Here is a 19638-nt window from a genome sequence, read left to right on the forward strand (position 1 = left end):
ACATGTATTAAAATACCCTTTTGCATGTCCTGTGACAGGCGGCAAAAATTAACCGAAACAAAACTCGGTGCCTTAAACGCGAGTGTGCGACTGCGAGTGTGTGTATCTGTGTGCCCGGGTATCTGTGTGAGTTGGGGGCAGGTGTGAGCGTCGGCAATTAATGCTGTCATTGTTGTTGGCACAATATTTCACCTGCTTTGCGTGCAGTCGCAAAACGGGAATTAACTAGAAAATAAGCCTATCAAAAAACAGTGACCATAAAAACACAACACTTAAACAATAATAGAAGCTATTTTGAATGAGATTTGTTTGATTCGAACAAGATTTCGCCAATTTTTTTGCAAATTTTGGTTAAAATAAAATTTTATTTAGCTGTCAATCCCATTGATATATGTACAATTAAATGACGAGATCAGCAAAGTATGACATTCAAATTGTGGTCCATTCATTTTATTGTTTCGATCGAAATACTGAAATTTTTTGTCAAAAAAAACACACGTTTTTGGCGAAAATTAGATTTTTTTCTTAGTCCATTTTTGATGTAACTTGATCGAAAATAGTCCGAAATGTGAAAAACGCACTGTGTTGGACAACTTTGAAGCTAGACAATTGAACGCAGTCATTTTCTGGCTGATTCTAAAAACCTAAAATTTTTCGCAATTTTTCTCTTTTTTTACTAGGTAACACCATTATTTTTTATGAAAATTCGCCAAAAATACCAATTTTTAGGTGTGAATGCCAACTGATTTGAAATTTTGTTACGAGTTCAACAAGGTATGACATTCTGCTTTTGGACCATTACCTTTTTTGTTTCGGGCAAAATACTGAATTTTTTGGGGCAAAAAATACGTGCCTCATTTTTTGGCAAAAACCCGATTTTTTCCTCTGACCTTTTCCGGCGTAACTTGGTCAAAAATGATCCGAAATCCAAAAGATGCACTGTTATGGACAACTAACAAGATAGGCAATTGAACGCAGTCATTCTCTGCCTGATTTCAGGAACTTAAAAATTTTGCAAATTTTCACTTTTTTTTGCAAGGGGTAGCACCGTTTTTTTTTTGCGAAAATTGCTCAAAAATAAAATTTTTAAGGTGTAAACGCCAATTGGTTGGAAATTTTTCTACGAGCTCCGCAAGGTACGGCCTTCCATTATTGACCCATTACATTTTTTGTTTCGCTCAATATACTGATATTTTTTGGCGGAAAATAAGAAGCATAGTTTTTTTTTAGGAAAATCGAGTTTTCCCTAGACCTTTTTTACCGAAATATAAAAGACGCACTGTTTTGGACAGCTAAAAAGCTAGACAAATGATCGCAGTCTTTAAAACTGAAACGGAATAGAAAATTTAAAAAAGAATTGTGTGATATTAACATTCTTGTGTGATAACCACAATCATCAAAAGCTTATATCCTCAGTACAAAGATGTTGTATAAAAACAAAACAATTGTATTAGATTAGATAAATGAAAAGAATAAGTAATTAAAATATATTTTATTTTAGTTTAAGAACATAGAACTATGTCAAATTAGTGAATCAAAATGAAAGCCACAAGATAAAATCAATTTTTTACGAAACTACACAAATACAAATAAATGGATTATATATACCCATTGCAATTTTTCAATACTTATTTACATAGCAAAGTGAATACAGAAAAATAGTGAGAAAAGAAAATATCCTATCAAAAAGTCCAGTATGATGCTGTCAACGTCTACGTATTCTGCAAAATAACTGAATTTTAATAAATTTTGTGAAATTCCTTTGGTTATTAAATTGACTTATATTTTATATTGGCATTTTTAATATTTACCTTACCGCAATATGAATTCTATGAAGTACCAAAAAATTGTCAAAGATAAATATTCTGCAAAAAATTCGATATAAAGTTTATTAAAACTGCACTGCGTGATATTTATAAAATAAAGCTAAAAGCCAGATTTTCATGAGGGGTCTCAGCATAAGTTATTAAAATGCATTATGTTTACTTATTAAATATGGACCTAGCTACAAAATGAGTACAAGGATATATCGAAAACCAAGTCAAAGGAAGAAATTCTAACAAAAAAGGACCCTCATTGACTTGGGCTTATTAAAATTTTTGGCCAAAACACACATACAGCTAGGTAAGCAAAAGACGAAACATTTTTGGGCCAAAACATTTTTGAGCTCGGTATTCTGGGCTCTGTTTGACTGCATTTCTTCTGCACCACCGCCGGCCCCTTTCACTTTTGCACTACTTCACTTAGCCAGCTTTCTCCGCACACCCACACACACCCGCACACACTCGCCCACACTTAGGCACACTCAAACACAGACGTCGTGCAATATCCTTTTTGCAGCAGTCACAATCAAATGGCCGGATAGAGAGATTGCATCTCTTGTGGCACAGAAATTGCGCATACGCAATGTTGTCACTGGCATTTTCCCGCAAAAGATAGCTATCAGCAGACCATGGTATACATTTATGCCTTTCAATTGTTCCAGATGAGCACACTAACACACACACCACCGCTCACTTGTGCAATAAAATATTTTCGAAATCAACGCCAGCGGGAAAATTCATTCGCGTAGGCGCTTCGAACATCTCGGAAAGGTAAACGAGGCTAAAGCGAGGAAAACAGGAAGCTCAGCAACCTCATGGAAATAGTCGCCCCATAATATTCCCTCTACTTAGAAATGAATACATAATATACATAGCCATAAAAAGCAGTATTCATATCGTTATTCTTAGTTAAATAGTATAATAAAAGCCCTTAAAGTAATTAAACTATAATTTTAATTTTTAGATAATATAAAATGAATCAAGGTTTAAAAATCGTACAAAATGGATAAATACTTTTCTTTATTTAGTCGATATTTAATAGCAATTATTTGTATTATTTAAATGTATTCTGTATTACCTATTTTCAATATTTATTACATTTTTAAATATGTAATCCATTGATTAAATTATTTAAATGTAGATAATTTTATAATTTTATACTACTTAAATTAATGTATTTTATATTGGATTTATCACTATTTATTACATATTTATTTCGTTTACTTTCAATTCTGTTGCCATAAAAAAAATATTTTTTTTAATATTTTTCAAAGTAATATAAAATATTATTAAGCAACATTTTGTAAAATATTTAAAACCCATTAATTATATTGTTTTTTAATTTTTTTTAATTTTATTCGTTATTTTTCTGATTAGATTTTTTTAATATTTATTAGATATTTTTTACCCATTGCTTTGCCTTTAAATCCAATTTGCTTACATCGGAAAGGTAATATACTCGTAGAATATTTTATAAATGTATTCTGTATTACCTATTTTCAATATTTATTACATTTTTAAATATGTAATCCATTGATTAAATTATTTAAATGTAGATAATTTTATAATTTTATACTACTTAAATTAATGTATTTTATATTGGATTTATCACTATTTATTACATATTTATTTCGTTTACTTTCAATTCTGTTGCCATAAAAAAAATATTTTTTTTAATATTTTTCAAAGTAATATAAAATATTATTAAGCAACATTTTGTAAAATATTTAAAACCCATTAATTATATTGTTTTTTAATTTTTTTTAATTTTATTCGTTATTTTTCTGATTAGATTTTTTTAATATTTATTAGATATTTTTTACCCATTGCTTTGCCTTTAAATCCAATTTGCTTACATCGGAAAGGTAATATACTCGTAGAATATTGTATTATTGTATTGCAAAAAAAGCAAACTATATATTTTTTATAAAGAAATAAATAAAAAAAAAGGTTTAAAGGTATTAGAATGTAAATTAAATATTTTAATAAAGCACTTGCCTGCTTTATTGACCTTAGCGTATTTCCCGGTTAATATCATCTGTAATTTGCGGGGCGCATCAAGACAAACCCGAAGGCAGGGGTGTTGGGAAAAAAGGGTGCAAAGGGGGCACCCTAGAGGTGGCTCAAAAACCGAAGCCGAAATGCAAAACGTGACTTTTCCCGCAGCCGTCGACTGAGGCGTTAACTGCCAGACTTGCTGGCTACGGACGGACGGGCTGACTTACGGACGGACAGCCAGTTTTGTAAATTTGTTTGCCTTTCCGCGCGCGGTCTTGGCAATTATTAGAGGGGCAAGTCAACAAGCCGCACACCGCGAAATAACGGGAGGGGCATCCCCATTTCCATACCCATACCCATTTACATCAAAAAAAGAAACCCCTTTTTGATATCAATAAGCCAGAGAACAAAGGAAATCCCCGATGAAAATCAAATATACAAAATATGAAACACTGTTCCGAATTTAGGTTTCTCAAAATACATTTTATAAATTTAACCAAAATAGATCATTTAAATTAATATTATACGATAAAAATACATTTATCTCAATTTCCAATATTAAATACCGAATAATAAATAAAAATAATCATTATATGTAAAACAAAAATTGTAGGTAAATAAATATTTTGCCGTAAAAATTTAATCTGTCATAAATTTTTATAAAATTTTGTATATTAAATAATGTTAAATGTTAGGAGATAACTTTAATAAATATTTTACGACGAAAATTAAATCAAACTTTTGTTTCTATATTTATTATCAAATAAAAACTATAAAACATTTTAAAAATATATGCAAATGTTGAAGATTATTTTAATAGTATTTTAAGACGAAAACTGAATCAATCCTAAATTTCAGTATGCATTATAAAATAATATAATAATAATCAAACTTTAACCAAGTATTTCATTTAATTTAAATAAATATTAAAAATATAAATAATAAAATTAAATACAACAAAGAATTTCTATTTAAGTCTACCACAAATATTTCTGAAAATAAAGATACCTTTCCATCTTTTAAACGAAATCGTTTTTGAATCAAATCACGACCATGCTAATTTCGCGAAAATGGCACTTAAACCTATTTAAACTTTTTGATATGACTATAACAATATTATTTTCGCTTTGATTGGCTCTTTGCGAAAGCGAGAAACTTGTCGTTAAATTATTGACTGCGGTCCAAGGATTCGGATGCGGATGCGGATGGGGATGGGGATCCAGCTGGCGTCCTCCGGTTTCATCTGCAGCCCGAGCTTCATGCATATTTATTTATTTATTTATTTATTGGCTTGTTTGCCTTCGCCGTGCGCTGGCAAATGTATTTGGTTAATTGAAATTGATTTCTTGGTCGCACAGAGGAGCCGACACCTGGACACCAGGAGACTCTCGCGAAAATCAATTTCAGTTTTCAGCCAGCGAAAAGTGTGCGAATTCAATTGCATAATCGCGGCTCTGGGTCGGGGCTTGGCTTGGGGCTTAGAGAGAACTTGAACCAAACCGCAGGCTGACCGAGTTGGAGTGTGGGTGGTGTGCGGATGGGTGGTGCAGGTGGGCGGTACGCGGTGGGTGGTGCTCCGTTCAGGTGGTGGTGCTTTCGAAGTGAGTTAAACCGCAAGAACCGCTGACCTGCTTACTTGAGTGCTGGACACAAAGTGGGGGCCACCGTATTGTTTGTGTGTGCGTGCAACATGCAACACCAGCACCACCCCCACTGCTGCACCAGCCCCACCCCCCCAACCACCCACCGCCCCCCTGTGACGTCAATGAACACGCAACCCCACGCTGACAACAATGCAACAGACACAACCGACAACAGCAACAGCAACAGCAACAGAAATTGCAACACAGCAGCAACAGCAGACAAAGACAGCGACAACAATGGCAAAACTTCGGTGCAATGCTATGACAAATAATTAAATACCGGGTGGAAAATAAAATACGGCAAAAAAAATAAACTCGAGGGGGGAAATAAACTGCGAAAACAATGCAGTTTCGCTTAAAGTTTCCACCCAGCCATCAGCAATTCGACTAAAAAGCGAAACAACAACGCTGCAAATTCATTTTCAATTAATACTGGCCAGCAGCTCAAGGATTTTTAAGAATATTAAAATACTTTGATACAAAGAATATGATTATAAATTTAAATGCAAGCAAAATTCAATTAAATCTAACAAAAAACGTATCTTTAAAAATGTTTTGTTAAAAATGCATCTTTAACAATGTTCCTATAAAAATGTACCCTTAAAAATGTACTTTTAAATGTACACAAAAAATCACAAAATTCAACATTTATTATAAACAAAACTCTACCTAATTGTAACAAACAAAACAACTTTTAAATTTAAAACGTAAATATTTTTTAGATATAATATAAAATGTTCCCGCATCGATCAACCGATTTGCTTAGTACTTCTCCCGAAAAGATGAATGTTGTTTTGTTTTTCGAGCAACTTTTATCTCCACTGTCACATCTCTCATTGTCACAGGTGAGAACTTAATCGGACATATTCAAAGCGAATGCCAAAACGCCCTTGATAAATGGGTGTATTAAGGTGCATTACCACCCGGCACGACCCCGTGTATTTGCTGTTATTGTGGGCGCAACTATGTCAATCGGCGGGATTTACTTACTTAACGTATGCATTAGCCGAACTTAATTAATTACTTTGTCCGCGCGTAATTGCAAAGTCACTTTAGAGGCGGTTGGCTAACCACAAAACTCAATTCAACTGTCGGTCGAAGGCGGTGAGCCAAAATCGAAGTTTTCTTCTGGCGGAAAGTTTCGTTGGAGAACGATTGGTCTTGGCAATGTTCAAGCACTGCTCTTAATTCGATTCAGACTTAGCAAAATCTATTTGCCTTATAAAGTACAGAAAATCATAGTGCTACACTCAAAATTGGTCCATCGAGCCGAATATTTATCGGTCCTTCGAGCCGGATATGTACAATGTAAATGCAAGTGTAACTGGTGGTAATGGTTGTAATGTAAACGGCTGACTCACCTCTAAACGGTTCTCCAAGATAACATCTCTGTGTGCTGGCAAAATTGATAAACCCCGTCAAGGTGATAACTGAAAAAAAGGAAGGCAAACAAGTTGTGTTTGTGTGATTACAATGGGCAACAACAAGTGTATCAACAAATAGGTATCGATTCTATTTGATTAATTGCTACAGACAATCGAAAATGTAAACAATATGTTAACAGCTTGATTATCGCACACGCATTCCGATATGGGGGCTTTTTGGGGGTGGTAATTCAGGTGAGACCTCTATAATTCCCGCGGTAATTAGACCAACAATTCAGTAGTGCAGATAAAACCAAACAAAAGCGTCAGCAAAAAAAAGTACAACAATTTAAAATAAAAACATAAAATGTGGAAGAAAGGGGAAAAAACAAAACCCATTTGCCATTTAGCGAATGCGACGATGCCGGCGTAATTAAAAAATTCTTATCAATTTCAATTGTTAATTGTTGTGGCTTATTCTACACACACAGTAAGTACCGTGTTCAGGTATCTATATCTATTGTACATAAATTTATATGGGGGCACATGGGTACATATGTACAATGCGCATATACTGTGCTTTATGGGGCCGAATGCGGAATATGAGGGACTAGATCGATAAACCCCGAAAAATCCCCTTAATACAGTAAAAACGTGGCAAAGGCGTCTCTTAAAAATAACAGAAATGACAAATCATATAATATTTCGTTAGCCTTCGGTCGGCGGGGTGTATAATATTACATAACCATTGGCAAACTGGATTAAAACCTTCCACAGAATTGCTCTGCCAAAGCAGTATCGCTTTGAAAATTTCTACAGATTCCGGAAGAGGCATTTGAGGACACAAATTGGGATTGGAAATGCCAGCACCCAAAATGCAAATCAAAATCATAACGTTTGTCTCACTTTTTTCCCAGGTAAAGTAGCCCACACATTTCCACAAAGCTCGAACTATGCACTAAAAACAAAACTATGTTTCCTATGCAAAGGAAAATTGTATTAATTTAAAAATTAAATAAAAATTAATACATTAAATAATGTTAAGTATTCCATTGGTAAATTATAATAATTATATAAGAATTAAAAAAAAGTAACATTTTATTATCAAAATTATTTTAAAATTTTTGGGATTGTAATAAAAATGCTATATCGATATCTTCATAATCGACATATCGATTTTATTTATCAACCAAAATATATTTTCATCTTACTAAGTATATTATGTTAAATATAATATGATATCAAGTTATATGATATGAGTAATAAGCAAGACACATTTTAAATTGGTATATGAATATTTTCTTTGGAATCAAAAATTAAACTTAAAAATATGTTATCGATAATTAATTTTTAGATTGCTTTTAATAAGTTTAATAAGTTATCTCTTCGATAAATTCCTTAGGAAAATAGACTCACTCTCCTTTATTGTTAGTGCATAGCCTAAGGAATCACAATTTCTTGATGTTGTTTTTATGTAGCTTCGTTTTTTTCAGTGCACCATATAGTGAGGATTATTAGTAGCCTTGTCTTTGGCCCGACCCCAACACTGAGTCGCCTCCCCGAGGCTAGCAAATTGAGCTGGATGTTTTCACTTGCCATTTCCGGGCTCCAACAACAAACCACAGCCCCCACACACACCGGCACACACTGGCACACTCGCACACTCGCACACTCGTGCACTGGGGGAAAATGAAAATTTAGGAAGGACATGGCATTATTCCGACGAATCCTGTTGTGGCCAACAGAGAGACCATGAGAGGCTCACTCAAATGGCATGCCTATTCGGACTCGTATTCGTTTGCGATAATTACTATCATCATCTGGTTGTTATGGAAGGACTTATCGCATAAAGGGGTGAGAAGGTTGGGCGCATTGTGGTATATTTAATTAATTCAGAGCCAAATGGAGGCGCTCTCGATGGGGGTACTTATGTAAATTGGAGATTACGAGTATGTTTTACCATTCATAAGGTTGTATAAAGGCGGCAAGTGAGTTCTAATATGTGATTCGAAGGAATGGTTTTGTGGTATTATTTTTAAGTACGTTTTAAATCGCGGTTATAGTGTATATTTATTCGAATTTTAAAGATGATAGTTAGGTACATAAAACCCTTTGCCAATTATAATTGAATGGTAGCCAACTTGCTATTACTTTTAGATATTTTTTAAATTGCAGAAAATGTATGCAACTTTTTTTTTTATAATTGATATTTAGGTACAGCAAACCCTTTACCTTTTATAATTAAATGCAACATGGTAACAAATTAAAATAAATATTTAAGTAATACATTGTCGGTTATTATTATAAATTTTAAATATTTAGGTACATAAAACCTTTGTCAATTATAATTTAATGGCAGCTTTATATACTTTTAATATTTTAAGTATTTTTTAAATTGCAGAGAATGTATGCAACTTTTTATTTTATAATTGATATTTAGGTAAAGCAAACCTTTACTTTTTATAATTAAATGAAACATGGCCACAAATTAAAATAAATATTTACCTAATAAATTGTAGTATATTATTATTAATACATTTTAATATTTTTATAATAACTAGCATACATATTAACATCATTAATAAATTGAATTGGCATTTGTTGGCTTACTTGAACAAGAACTTCCTCAAGCTCCCTTGATTTTTTGGCAGCCATCCCACTCTTTTGGCAATGACAATTGGGTTTAAAATGGGTTTGCGGTTTTCATTTTTTATTTTTCGAATTAATGCCAAGGCACTTGTCACAACCCGCTGTGCATGCCAAAGATCCGGAGATCGTATCGGATCGGAATCGGGTATTATACAACTTTGATTCCAGAGCGGCACGCGACTTTGCGCCTGCGCATTTGAATGGCAAAAAGAGCAGAGGAAAAGGCAATTATTTGGGCCATATAATGCCAGTCATGTGGCGACGTCAGTGCGAGTTCGTTTATTTTATTTGTGCCGTATTTCTCAGCCGCTGACAAATTAAGCCAAAATGATAAAGCAAGCGTAGAGGTGTTAGCTTCTTTTTTCGCTCTCAGCCGAATTCCAATTTTTTTTATTGCTAATGATCACAATAAATTCAATGTCCGCATGTGTGATCCAGACTTCTGGGTTTTATTTTTTTACGATTATTTCGCTCGTTTGCTCTCGTTCTTTTTTTTTGGCGACAAAATCGTTTGGTGGCGCTAATTGGTTGGTTAAAGATTCGTTATATTGGGTAACCGATAGACCAGGTATCTCTAAGTTAGCCGACGAATCAATTATCTGGCGGCCCTGTTTGTGAGGGGCAAGCAGTGGTGACGGAGGGAGGCAGAGGTCGAAAAGAAAAATAGAAAAAGAAATACGATCCCCAACATTTGGCCCAAATTGAGTTCTGTTCAAACACCGCTCAAGAACCTGTTATTCAAAAGCTGTTGACAACTTGTTGCCAGCGGGCAAACAGCGCCAACATTTCCCAAGAATGCGAGATCACCTGTTGCCACCTCCCACACACACTATCCACATCCGTATCTCTATCTTCAGCTCCATATCTGTATCTTTTGCTTTTTATTAGGGATATTCCCCGCGCTGCAGCGGCGGCTGCTTTGAAGCCACAAGCAATCCACTCTATCTCGATTTCAACAGTTTGTGACATTCTGCAAATATTTACACCTGCGTTTGGTCAGCCCCGGAATATATTTGTTTTTATTCGCTTATTTTAAAGATAATAAAACGAAATATGACTGTGGTTCGTTGGGATTGTATTTGATAGGTATCAAGTGCCAGAAATTGCTACAAATACTCCATAAATAAGCCATGAGTCATGATAATATCACTTAGTATTTTTTAGTAATTTTTTAAATATCTCTTTTTAACAATTACAATAAGATTGTTTTGTTTTTGGGGTCAAAAAATTGTTTGCAATCTCATAAATATTTAAAGTTATTTTTGGTTGAGCTGGTAATAAAGTTTACCCAAAAATTAATGTTAAAGCTCCTCTTTAAATTCATATTTAAGATTTGTGAGTCATGATAATATCACAAAGTAGTTTTAAGCAATTGTTTAAATATTTAATTTAAACTATTTCAATAAGAATATTTTATTTTTAGGGTCAAACAATTGTCTAAAGTCCCATTAATATTAAAATTAAATACGTTTGGTTGAGCTGGTAATAAAGTTTACCCATAAAATTATTGTTAAAGCTTCTCTCTAAATTTATTATTAAATTTAGCTTATCAGACTTAGTTATATATAAAGATTTGTGAGTCATGATAATATCACATAATATTTTTTAGTAATTTTTTAAATATCTCTTTTAAACAATTACAATAAGATTGTTTTGTTTTTGGGGTCAAACAATTGTCTGCAATCTCATAAATATTCAAATTTATATTTTTGGTTGAGCTGGTAATAAAGTTTACCCATAAAATTAATGTTAAAGCTTCTCTTTAAATTCATATTTAAGATTTGTGAGTCATGATAATATCACAAAGTAGTTTTAAGCAATTGTTTAAATATTTAATTTAAACTATTTCAATAAGAATATTTTATTTTTAGGGTCAAACAATTGTCTAAAGTCCCATTAATATTAAAATTAAATACGTTTGGTTGAGCTGGTTATAAAGTTGAACCATAAAATTAATTGTATAGCTTCTCTATGAATTGATTATCAAATTTAGCTTACTAGATTTTATTATTTTTCAGAACTTTTTATATATTCAAATATCTCTTTACTATACTATTTATGTTTTATATAAGCCCATTAGCAATATTATCTAATTGAAACTGATTAAATTGACACCTTCGTCACCTTCTGCAATCTATTTTAACCATTTATCGCTGGGATTTACTAGATCTTGAAGGTTTTTGGTACGGATCGTACGACGCAGATATACCGAGCTCATATATCTAGTTCAAATTCGATTCGCAAACAGGTCGAGTGATAAAACCTTATCGGCCATGGGGGTCTCTGACACCCGAATAGTATTGCCACAGTGGAGAGGGAAAACGACGTGGGAGGCGGAGGAGTTGGTCTAAATTTGGCTGCGAACTTTTGACAGTCCAGCGAAGCGTTACGTTGATAGTACAATTGTGTTTTGTTTATTTATTTACCATTTTTGGCAGCCAGTTTTCGCTTTTTTTCGGTTTAAGCCAGCTTCTCGGGCACTTTTCTCTTCGATCGCAACGCGCTGCACGTGCAACTTGCACTTGTGGCGACTCTTTCTTCTCTTCGGCTCTTTCTCTGGGGAACTCTCTTTCGATGGGCCTGACCAGCAGACTTGTTTGTTATTCTCGCTCGCGGGCAAAGTCCACCGAGTGATGCCAAAGTTCATCGGCGATTTTAACCTATTCTGCACTTTCTAAACAAAAGAAGAACTCCCCAAGAATGTCATTAGTAAGGAATTTTTCAGTTCAAGAAAGAACAATTAAGACAAAAAATCACTCAAAAATATAGTCACCTTTTTCGAAAATCAAGAAAATACATACTCAAACTACTTAAAAAAAACATTTCCATTATTGGAAAGGGTCAAAAAAAATTATAATATAAGCTTAAATAATTTTCTATGATAGGTGATAATACTGATCTATGCAAAACTCGCTCTCTCTCTCTCTCTATTAAGCAGAGTATATTCTTTATAAAATAAATCTTAACTTAAATTAAAAGTAACAACATATTATTTTAATGATTAAATAACTTTTTCCTATGTTTTGTCTACTCTACAAATAATATTTTCTTAGCTTTTCTTTGTCTTCCACGGGGATTGCTTTCATAGTTCAAGAACGAAAAACTCTTAGTTTTCGCATCTCTCCTCTCACGCTCTCTCTCCCTCTCCCTCTCTTGTTGAACAATTTGTTGAACTCTCCGGCCGTCGGTCTTATCAATTTATTACGTTTTCTGGTTGACTTTTCATACTTTTTGCTGTGCATTTTGTTTTCATTACGTAGAACTGATATGGGACGACCGGGCGTAATCAAGAGTCAAAGCCGCCCACTAGCCACCCGCCCCACCCCCCGCTGGACGACCTTAGAAGGCGGGTAAGTGAACTTTCGTCGGCTTTCTAGCGAAATTAGTGCGACTCTCTGCATTAATTGGACGCAATCAGAGCCGAAACGCTGAATAATGTTAGAAACGTGTAAATATGAGCTCGCCTTATGTAAGTCGCATTTCCAGCGGAGACTGCACCGATCCAGAGCCACGAAAATAGCAACAGACCAAACCGAACCGGTTGGGAAAAAGGAGAAAAAACCGAAAACTATGCGGCAACAGGTCCGCAATGTGGAGCTGGGCGATTGAAAAGCATAAAATACACTGAGAGAAATAGTAAAAAAATGTTACACTACATGTTCAAGCTCTGAATGCAAAGTATGCTGATATGAATTCCATTACTTATCTATAGAACTATATACATATTTTATTTTTCTGAATTTCTTACAGCATAAAAAACGATTTCAGATAGTATGCATTCGAGTGATTCATTTATAGTTTGAACCCACTTCTTTGCTTGTTATTTATGTTTCTTATGTTCTTTGTTATAAAAATTATTATCAAAACTATATGAGTGATGTGCATTTATTTTTTTTTTATTTTTTTAATAAAAATCATGTTTTTTGTAAGGATGAAAATATGAAATATATGAAAAAAATATATTTAAATACTTAAAAGAAATATATACTGTTGTTGGTAAAGATGATATAATACATATTTGTACTAAACATAATCCAAATTTTGTACAAATTCTAAGTTAAAAAATTTAAAAACCCCTTTTTTCTTTTCCAGAAAGTTATAACCGACATTACCCAACATTTAGGACGAGTTTTCTCCAGGTGTGCGAAATACAACATGTGGTTTGCTCCAGTCTCCCGACTGCGCCTCCCAATTCCCCCCCTTAAGGTCGTCTGTAGAACGGAACCCCGGAGACAAGAGTCCGCGCAAAGAAAATAAAAGATGAGGAAAAGCAACGAACACCCATTTCAAAAGCTGGCAGCCAGCAACCGGCACAACAGCTTTGGCATTGCGCTGTGCCAAGGCGAATCGCGATCATCATCGAGCCGGGCTTATGCCAATGGAGCCCGAGTCCGAGTCCGAGCCCGAGCCCGATCCCGAACCCCATCATGACCATCTTTAATATGATCGTCATTACTGCGATTATCATTGTCATTATCAGCATCATCGATGACGCCGGTCGAAGAATGCAACGAGAAACGAGTTTCCCCATCCCCAAGCCAGCAATATATGAGCGCATCGCAATGCGCTCAAGTTCACCAAGATCGGAGGATCGGAGGATGGTGTGGTATGGGATGGTATGGGATGGTATAGGATGGTATGGGATGGTATAGGATGGCATGGGATGGTATGGAGTAGTATGGGGTATGTGGATTGCATGTGATGGGCCATCTGTTGCCTCCTCGCAGGCTAATGCAGTCAATTATGTGGTACATAGGCGGGCAATCAGGTTTAGGTTCGAATCGGCGATACAGCATCGATTTTAAAGAAATTTATAAATTATGGATTTTTTTTAGATACTTAGTATTATTTTAAAAATATTTTGAATATTAATATCAATACATCCATATTTAGTAAATATATATAAACATTTTTAACAAAACTTTATAATATCTCAAAGTATTTGATCGTGTTTCGTGGGTTTTAGTCAAAGCGGATAGTTAAAAAAACTGTAAAAAAAAAGGTTAACAACTTTTATAAAAAATGACCTGTAATTGGTTCTTGTTTTTGTTATTATTTAATAGTAAATTATTTCCTTGGTTAAATATTTTGAAAATGGGAAAGTGATTTTTTAATTAAATACTTCTTCTATGTAGTAAACCTACCATAAAGTGGCAAGTTGTGGGTATTATTTTGTATTTATTTATTTTTTAGCAAGTATTTCATCAATAAAATTACCATTTTTTTGGTCTAAAACCATTTGTGCAACTTTTATATTGCTTAATTTTATCCAATCCTTTTTTTTTTTGTGTATAGGGTGACCGAGTTTACTTCACAAAAGTAACAAATTCACAAGGCGACATAACTCAGCCACAAATTCAATCGAGTTCCCTGATGACTAAGAATATTTATCGTAGAACGCCAACCAGCGGAACTTCAACTCAATCAAACAGATGATTTAGCCTACGTGCCTGTGGCGAATTCTTTAATATTTGCCCAATATTTGGGAGGGCAAAAGAGCGAATCGAGTGCAAGAGAATCGACTGCCTCATTGTTTAAACATTTTTTTGCAGTATAAAAAAAATACAAAAGAAAACAAACAATAACTAAAAAGTATGAATAAGAAAATCTAAAGCGAATTGGCCGAAATATAAACGTTAGAAACCAAATTATTGTTATTAGTTTTACTAAGTAATATTTCGAGAATAATTCCGCGATTTGTTTTGTTTCGGCTTTGTTTGTTTTTCTTCGGTGCGGCTAAATGCAAACAAAACATGGATTTTTATTTACCATTTAACCAGCACGGATCAGCAGATATATTTGTGTACGCAATAGAACCCACACAGCGCCGTACATATGGGCTTTTGTGGGAATTAATCTGTAAAATTGAGACAACATATGGAAAGTGGCCAGGGAAGTCGGAGGTATCTGCCGGATTAATAAGCCAATTTATAACAAATTTAGATATTTAATAATATTTGATCCTAGAAATTATTAAAGCTTTAATATTATTTTAAAAAATATTTGTATACTTAAGAGAATATTTAATATTATCACGGTAATATTTTTGAAAATTTAATTCTTTGTAATTTCTAGATAAAAGTTATCCAAAAAAAATGAACATAATAAAAATAATATTTAAAAGAGTCAAGGTAATATTGTTTTACATTTTATCTTAATAAGTTCTTGGTAAAGTTTATACAAAAAATACAAATTTAATGTACATATTTTCTTAATAATAATTATAAAAAAGAAATTTAAATTATATATAATATTTAAAAATGTAATGGAATATTTAAAAAGCTATTTCAAAGTTGGGAAATTATTTTTATAATTTAAACAAGTTTTATAATATAATATTGTTTTTTTTAAGTTTTTCGATTTCGGAAAAATATTTTTTCAACTTTAAATAAGCTTACAATATTTTTTTCGTGTTTTTTGAAAGTTAATTAATTTTCTTTTAATATAATTTTTGTGTATAAAAATATTCATATCCGTTTTAAATAAATGTATTAATATTAACAAATTGAAGTTCAAAAAAATGTTGAATAAAATGTATATATATTATTTAAGGGGTACTAAAACGTCGCGCTGACAAGCGTTCCACTTTCATAGAACTATTTTCGTATCTCTGGCGCCGGCTATCTGACCACATAAACCAACAACAATAATAATAACAACAGCAGCAACAACGACAGCAACAACAACAACGCCGGCGCAAGGCACTATTAAAAACATAATTTATCAACAATTTACATGCCAAGTCCAAGGCGTTTGTTAAGTGTTATTAAAAAATTACAAGCATCGTCGGCCAACGAGTGCGCAGAGCAGGCCCGTGCGATGGTATCTCATAGTATCATTTAGCCATCTCATGAATATGCAGGCGGAGCGCCGGGGAGCGGGGAAATTGCGGCGATAGTTTTACCAATTTGCCGGCTAATTGCAGGCCGAAGGATCCAGCGGTTTCAATTGCGAGCCCACAATTACACGGTGCACAGTCCCGAGAATTCCACAATCACAACCTCAGGAGCCCGCAATTATCGATGGGCAATTTGCGTCCGATTTCGATTGCGATTGCGATTTCGATTCCGATGCCCAATACGATAGCATTTCCCGGCTTCCCCATTCGAGTGCCAGAATAAATAAACAAAGATCCGGGTGCATGGAAAATTTTCGCTGCTGCGGATAAAAGTGGCCGAGAAGTTTCACTTATCTCCTTCGGAGGCATGGAAAAGTTTCCGAAACAAGGCAATTTTTGATACAAGATTAATAATAATCGTTCGATTCGTGTGCGCAGCATAAATTATGGCTATCAGCACCTTATCGTCTGGTTAGAGTTATTGCACTTTCGGGATTTCTTCGGGAAAAGGGGATTCCAAATGGATTTAAGGCCTGCGAACATTTTCCTAACGATTCAAAAGGTTCCTAACAATTCAAAAGTATCTTAAAGATATTTGTTGTTTGAAATTGTCTTACTTTATTATATTTTTTATTTATTAAAAAAAATTATTGATTGCACATTTTTGTGATAATTGTGATGATAATTTTTTCATTTCATCATTTTTATTTAATATATTTTATTTTCAATATTTAAAATTATTCTATCTTAGAGCTTTTCATATACAGTAACATTTTTTTATAATCAAATTTTATTTTTGATTTGATTTGATTTTTCCTTTTTTATTATTTTTTCCATTTAATAAAAGATACAAAAAAATCTAATTATTGATTTAAATTATTTCTATTTTGAAATGTTTATTTTATTTTTATTTTTCCCAAAATTCAATATTTGTTGTAATTTATTTTATTTTTTTTCTAGGTTTGAAAATATTTTGATGATTTGGTTTTCATATTTTTGAAATTGTCTTTTATATTATAGTTTTTATTTAATAAAAGATTCAAAAAAAATGAATGACTAGAGTTATTTGTATAATGAAATGTTTTTTTTTATTTCAATATTTTATTTAATATCTTATACAATAAAATTTTTTAAAATGCAAATAGTGACGATTTTATTTTTTTTTTCAAAAATAAATAAAAAAAAATTGAAATAAAAAATGTTTTTAGTTTTAAATATTGATGATTTGATATGTAGCTTTTTTAAATTGTTTTTTTTTTATTAAAGTTTGTATGTAATTAACCATTAAAAAAATCAAATGAATGACTTTTGAATTATGAAATGTTTTTTTTTTACTTTAAATTGAAGCTCCTTTATTTTAGTTTTTTATCTAGATTAAAGTTTGTTTTGATTTTGGTATTAAATCAAAAAGCGAATATTTTTATGGTAGTTTTGGTTGCCTAATTTTTAAACAAGTTCGTCTATTCCATCTGATATCTGTAGCATTCTTAAACATTTTGTATAGTTGAAAGAACGCAACTCATCTATTATTCCAAAACTTCAAAGAAACAGGTGCTAAATCCCACGAATATTTGGCCAATGAATCTGCCCAAATTGGGAGTATCTTATCTGCAATCGCATTCCTCGCTGCCACTTGAGGGGCGATCGCTTTTTTTGGTGGGGCAGCGATTCAAGATTTCGTTTTCGAGAACCGAGAACCGAGATTCGAGATCCGAGATAGGTATCTGAAGCATTTGGCACGTGGGTGGCCGGCAAATGCGGAAGCGTCACTTGACGATGGCCAAATATGCGCCTGTAAGAGCGTACACACACGAATCTGAATCTGAATCTGAATCCGTATCTCAATCTCCGGCTGAGTCTGCGGCGAGCATCTGCAGTGCCTCATAATCATTCAAGTGGGTGTCTTCAACATGAATGAAATGGAATTGGTTTTGGAATGGGGATGGGAATCAGAATTGGAGGGGCAGCAGTGCGGCTACGAAAAATCTCGTTCAGTCACTTTGCGAAAAGCACTGAACAGAGCAGCAGCGCCACAGATGTGGATGTATCTTCGCATCGGTAGCTGTATCTGTATCCGCTGTATCTGTATCTGTGTGCCTGCAGAGCAATCGAATCAAGAGACAAACTGGGTAATTGGTTCATTATATAGTAGAAGCCAACGACATCCGCTCGTTAATGTAAATTACACAATAGTTTCGAATCATTTTTTTGTTCGTCTGTGCTTAATTTTTCGATTCATTCCGCTGTAGCTCTTTGGGTGCGATGGGAGTAGGGATGTTTTTTTACAATCGATAAATTGCATGATTTTGATATCGAAAAAATCGATAATTAGAAAGAAGGTAATTAATTATGTTTTAGAGCTGCTGGTAAAGTTAATATATGATTTATTTGTAGTTTCTTTTACTTCAAGAGAGACATATATCATACAATGCATAGATGGCAAAAAAAATTAGAATTGAAAAAGTTTGTTTTTGGTCTTTAACTGATTGGCAAAATAAAAATTATAAAATAAAAACATAGGTTTATGGTCCTTAACTATAAATTACATAACCATTATGATCTGAAATTATACATTCTTATAGGGGAAGTAAATTCTATAGAAACTGAAACAACTAGGCGCCTTAAAAATTCGTTTATAAGGAAGATATATCATAATATAATAAAAACAATAGACAAACGCTAAAGGTTTATTCTTTATAAACCTAATGATCTGAAATTTCTCTTTACTGGAAACCAGAATTTCCTCTCCCTAATTTCCTCGAATCAAATAGACTTGGAAATAAAGGGGGGTTTCGATTTTCTCAGAAACTGAAACCATTAGACCCTTAAAAAATTCCCCTATAAAGAAAACAGATCATAATCAGCAAACAAACAAGAGAAAAGGTTTCTGATACATTCCTATACTGATCTTAAATTTCCTTGGAATAAAACCTTTCCAAATTGGTTTTGAAATAGGAGGAAACTTCCATTTCAGGGGAAAGTGAAACGTTGGGCATTTCAAAATCCGTTTATAACCAAGACACTTAATAATCAGCAAACAAACAAGAGGCCAAGAGGCTTCTAATTTATTTGTCCAATGATCTTAAGTTTCTCTTTACTGGAAACCTGTATATCCTCTTCATAATTTCCTCAAATCAAATAGACATAGAATTTCCTCAGAAACTGAAACCATTAGACGCTTTAAAAATTCCCCTATAAAGAAAATAGATCATAATCAGCAAACAAACAAAAGGAGAAAAGGTTTGTGATACATTCCTAAACTGATCTTAAATTTCCTTGGAATAAAACCTTTCCAAGTTGGTTTTGAAACAGGAGGAAACTTC

The 19638-nt window shown here is 33.3% G+C and overlaps 1 protein-coding gene across 1 annotated transcript in view; it reads right to left on the reverse strand.

The window, feature by feature from the left end:
• LOC108033607 (high affinity cGMP-specific 3',5'-cyclic phosphodiesterase 9A) overlaps nt 1-19638 on the reverse strand; it is a 155323-nt gene that overhangs the window by 132327 nt on the left and 3358 nt on the right. The window contains exon 2 of the mRNA XM_017108008.3: nt 6826-6894. The gene's annotated coding sequence lies outside the window, so the exon portion shown is untranslated. The remainder of the gene's footprint in view (nt 1-6825; nt 6895-19638) is intronic.

The sequence above is a fragment of the Drosophila biarmipes genome, chromosome X (assembly GCF_025231255.1).
Source record: "Drosophila biarmipes strain raj3 chromosome X, RU_DBia_V1.1, whole genome shotgun sequence".
In the NCBI taxonomy this organism is placed as follows: Eukaryota; Metazoa; Arthropoda; class Insecta; order Diptera; family Drosophilidae; genus Drosophila; species Drosophila biarmipes.